Genomic DNA, 5,442 nt, shown 5'->3' on the forward strand with positions numbered 1-5,442 from the left:
CCCATGAGAGATGGATGTCTAACACCTGGGTGACCCAATACCAAGCCCTGCATCTAGATCAACACTGGATTTCATTCCAGAAAATGTCAGCCCTCAGTCCTGTCAGACGAGGACCCTTTAGGTCTCCGTCAGGAGTGCCTTGAGGTGACTGATCCGATCCAGTCTAGCAGGCCTTATCTGACTGATGGCCTATTGACAACACCCGATGGGGTATTGTTCACAGATGGGAGCAGTTTTGTTCATGATGGGATCAAGTAGGCAGGGGCAGTGGTGGTGACCCAAGGTGAGACTATGTGGGCACAATCTTTAAGCAACTCAGTAGGCTGAGAGTATAGCTTTGAGCCAAGCACTCCAGTGGGAGAAAGATAAGGCTCTCACTGTATACACTGGTATTCAATATACTTTGATCACAGCCCGTAGCAACTGGGGTTGTATATGAGGAAAGAGAATTCCTAATCTCAGCAGGAAAAGACATTTTTCCAAGAGCAGAATTCTTAGCCCTATTGGAAGCTATCTGATTACCCAAGAGGTTGGCCATTATTGGTTGCAAAGGACATCCAAAAGGGGATCCCTCAGCAGCCAGGAAGCTCAGAACAGCTGGACTGGCCACCTGGGATGTGGCTCTAGAATGAGTGAAGCCTCACCAAGTCTTGGTAGCCCTGTCAGAGTGCAGCTTACTGGACTGCCAAGAATACCCCCTGGGCAAGACTGACCGGATGAAACAAGAACTGGCCGGTTGGACCTCTTATGCACGACTTTGGGAAAATCTTGCTATTTCTTTGCCAAACCATCAGGGGTACTTGGGAAAATCCTTCCCGTGGTCAGAGAAAGCCTCAAGGAAGGAAAAGAAAGCAGAAACATATCAGCCTCTGTTTAACTGGTCCCCATGGCCTGACTGTCACCATTAGCTGGATCACTGATTCTTACTCTGATTGGGCTACCAGTAGAACCCTGCATTTTCCACTGCATGGCCAACTACATCAAACTCAGAGAATAAACTCAGGTAAACTACTGGTCCTTAAGACAAACTGTGCTCTCCTACAACAGGATGAGTCAACGATTTGACCCACGTCCACAGAACCAGTGTGGAATGTGACTGGACAAGACAGCGCAAAGGTTCTTCCATCTTGGGTTCTTGTTGAGGCCATTATATATTAACTGGAATTTTATCTTCCTAATGGAGAATCCTATGGAAAACTATCAAACCCTAGAAACTTGAGGTCAAGATGGCTCCACCAACCTAGCTTCTGTTAAACTACTTGCTTGTACAAAATCTTCCCTTACAGCTGCCGAGGAGACACCAGGATGTCATTGTTTTGCTTGAAAGGTCCCTTTCTCTAAATGCTCGGGGAACTATTTGGGACCCACATACCTGAGTGTTATCCCAGCCGGCTGGAATAAAAACTTTCAGTTGGCTGTAAACTGTGAGTGGTTCCTCTCAGACACAGTTATGACTCCCCGTAACAAAGGGAGAAAAGAACACGGATAATTGTGTGTCAGCACCTGAGTTCCTTGGTGGCCTAGAGGTGACATCTGTCAGTTGCGCTCACAACCCGGGATCAGAGATGGTCTGAAAGGAGAGAAAGGGATGTGACAAAGCCCGTGGATTCCCGCGTTGTTGTCTGAACTGCTCTACCTGAGCCTGTAATGTAGCCGCTCTCACTAACCTATGCCACAGGTGGGCATTTGTGCGACGCAAACTTTCCTCAGGTCCCACAGCTTCTGAGGCACCGAGCAAGGTCAGCAGCGAAAGTCCTTACAGCTCCTCTGTGTTTCAGAAAGACGAGAGCGTGGCCAGCTTGCTTTGAACCACCCCCTTCCCGGAGCCCCTTCTTCTGCCCTCTCGGGTTTCTTTATACTTCTTCCTGAAGTAGGATGCTGAAGACTGTTGGGTTGAATGGTTTGAGAATGAAACAAATGAAAAAAATCTTTTTCTTATGTCTATATGCATGTGCTATGCATATGTTTGTACATGTGTGTTCATGTGTGTGGGCACACCTGTGGGTACTTGTTAATGTGCACGTGCGCGTGCACGTGTGTGTTTGTGTGTGTCAGATATATATATATATATATATATACATACATATATATATATATATATATATATATATATAGAGAGAGAGAGAGAGAGAGAGAGTTAGAGAGAGAATAGTTCTGAAGATGATGCCAGGTGTCTTCCTAATCCATCTTCACTTTTCCTCTTAATTTATTGAGCCAGCGGCTCTCAGTAGAACCCAGAGCTCCCAAACTGGATAGTTTAGTGAACCAGTTTGCTCTGGGATCTGCTATCTCTGCCTCTTGAGTGCTGGGATTGCGCTCCTGCCTAGCTATTATGTGGGTTCTGAGGTTCCAACCTTCAGTCCTCACTCTTGGAAGGCAAGCAGTTTTTACCCGGTCAGCCACGTTCCCATTCTGAACAACGTTTCTTAACCAGAAAACTTTGATCTCTCTTTTACCTGAGTTCTGCATTAGGAATGAAATGCGATGGATGGGAGATTAACTTTTCCATGATTCATTCTATAAGACATGAGGTTCCTTGGTGTCTTTAACTTCTGTACATGTGTAGATACTCACACACACATGCTTCTTATGTACAAGTAGCATGTTCTTAATCTTATGTGTAGTGCTGGGAAAATATGGCCTTTAACCTTATTACTAAGTTTAGCATAGCTGCTAAACTACATCTCAAGATATTTGTTTTTCAATGTCTCATCATTCATTGATTCCTTATGGACCCTTAAGGACTTATTTTTGACTGGGCTTAGCTCAGGCAATGTCCCCTGGCAAACTGTTCCTGGCATTTTCCTTTTGCTTCCTTCATCCTCTTGGCCCAAAGTTTACCATATCCTGCAGCCTCCTCTTTTATTTTTCTTAGTACATTGTTTCGTTAGAGCAGCACGTTAGGGTTTGCGTCGCAGGACACATGGAGTAACAAGACGTTAATCATGGGCGCTTTGATCCTGTGCTTCTTCCCTGCTTTTTTAAGGGCGCTCTGACAACATACTGGCAGGCACCAACTTCTTCATAGAGACTGAAAGGCTATCAGATCCCGCTAGCTCTTCAGAGCCCCAGCCTAAAGGCCCAGCTCTTTCCATCAACCCAGGAATAGCCTCCTCTCCATTCCTGTGTTTAAACACTCTGACTGGCATCTGCGGTTCATCTGCAAACAGACCTGTGCTCCTCACGTCCAGTTCTCTTTTGTCTATAGCAGGGATACCCATTACTTGGCAACAGGCACACTCTGCGTGGGTCAAGACGCCTTATTTTATGGGAAAACCAGTTTGCCATTCCCGCCACTGATTCGTACCACACAACCCTTCTTTTCTCCACGCAAAGCATCAGCAGCTACTTCTGTGGCCTTGCGCCGCTCATAGAAAGCACAAAGTTTGAGTTCATCATTCACTTCGGTGAGTTTCCGATGGTAGGTGGCAGGGAAAAGGATCTTCAGCTTCATCTTGACACGGCTAACTACCTAGGAGGGGCCACAAGAAAAAACTTAGATTTTAAGATCTTGATAGAAAATTTGTTGTTATTGTTCCTATGTTTATGGCTTCCGTGTTTTAAAACTTTTATGAATAGGGCTGAATGCACAGCTGTCCTGGGGACTGTGACCATGACAGGATAGGACACAAGTGTCCTTGTGTTTATGGTATAGAGGTAAAGCCAGCAAATACACAAAGAAGCGAATAATTAGCCATTGTAACCATCCCTCACTGATTTTCTTAACTTAATTACAGATTTCTAGACAGCATTAAGAATGCCTTATAGTTGTTGGGTCTCCACTATGCTTGGTTGAACTCTCAGTAATTCTTGGTTGATCATTCATTATCTGACCATCTGGATAGCAGGAGGAAGCTGAGACCCGAGCACTTGTTGGCGAGAGGAGTTCTTGAGACGGAGACAGACGTCGGTTTGGCGGCTACCGCTTTTGTTCCTTTCCTCGCGGGAATTTGCTTACCTTCTTGACATTGGCTTATGATGTGGCCGGAGGTTAATTGATTCTATTAGAGAATCTGTGTTCGCTCATGAAATTCCGAGTCTGAAAGTGAGGTCAGAGGTGCTGTTTTCTGTAACAGACTCGAGTTAAGCGGGCGGGTAACACAGTTCCCTGTGCAGGTGATAATGTTGAGTTAGCACAAAACCCGCTCCAGCTCAGATGCCCCCGAGCGGTAAGTTGTACAAAATGAACTAAAGTCCTCTTTTAACCAAGCTTAGCTCTCCCCTGTTTTCTGACCCCAGAACAGGGCAGGTTTCATTCTACATTCTAAGGTAGCATCCCTTGAGTTATTGAACTCCATGGAGTACCTGGTTAAAGGACGCTTAATGGGACTGTTGAATACTTCTTGGAATTCTCTTGTCTCCTTCCTTAATAAGGTTAAGGGTTGCGCTGATCCAAAAGGGATCACATGACCCTTAACCCTGTTCCACCCTGCTGAGAAGAACCTGGGGTCTTAGGAGGGGGAGCCATACCATTTGGCTGAGAGAAGGCAAGGGAAGAATCTGACAGAAAGGAAATGAAGCAAAAAAACCTTCTTATGTCAGCGATTGACATAGTTTAAGATGCTTTCCCCTGAAGCAGGGCTTTCTCCTGTACATTGTGCTGCTAAAACAAAGGATCGTGTTTCATCCATGTTAAGAGAGATTACTATGTTTGGCCGTCTTTGGTTTCCAAGGGGATATGCTCAGGTAAAAGGAAGATGTTTCCTCTCAGGATGCTTGACTTGTCCTCAGTGTAAATGTCAACTAGAAGATGACCCAGTTAGACATGTTTGGGCTTCATTCGTAGTCGGCTGCCCACAGTGCCAGGGCCGCAAATAGCAATCAACGATTGCTTGCTAGTATTTGTTTGTTTCCCATAGACCAGTATCATTCCACAGATCCATTGCTGAAATGAAAACCTGAACTGTCTGGAGAGATGGTTTGTTTTCCAATGTGCCATATTAATTTCTCATGACAGCTGTAACAAATACCTGCAAATTATGGGGCTTAAAACAGTAACCATGCATCAACTAACGGTCTGGGTGTCAGAAGTCTGAAATGGGTCTCACTAGGCTGAAATCAAGGTGCCGCTAGGTGTATTCTTGTCTGGAAGCTCTAAGGGACAATCTGTTTCGAAGCCTTGTCTGACTTCTCGAGACTGTGAGTGTGCCTGTTGTTAACCGCATGCTCTTCCCTCATTAATATAAACAGTGTTCCAGCATCTTCTCAATGTTGCTGTCTCTCCAGCTACCGCCCGTCTCCTCTGTTACCTTTTAAAATACCCTTGTGATTTGATAAACGGAGCCGATTCCCTTAGTTAAAGTCAGGCTTAAGGTTGACTCACAGTTACAGTTTCATCAGCAATTTTTATTTCCCTTTTGCCAAATAACATAAAGTATTCATAAGTCCCGGAAATGAGATTCTGGGCATCTATTGTGGACTGATTGTGTTCTTCTAACATTT

The 5,442-nt window shown here is 45.0% G+C and overlaps 1 pseudogene; it reads right to left on the reverse strand.

Annotated features, from left to right (window-relative positions):
• Nucleotides 1-2,761: 2,761 nt before the first annotated feature.
• Nucleotides 2,762-3,454, reverse strand: LOC148117787 (small ribosomal subunit protein eS6 pseudogene; annotated as a pseudogene).
• Between the last annotated feature and the right edge of the window lie 1,988 nt (nt 3,455-5,442).

This window comes from Myodes glareolus, chromosome 26 (assembly GCF_982192425.1).
Source record: "Myodes glareolus chromosome 26, mMyoGla1.1, whole genome shotgun sequence".
NCBI lineage: Eukaryota > Metazoa > Chordata > Mammalia > Rodentia > Cricetidae > Myodes > Myodes glareolus.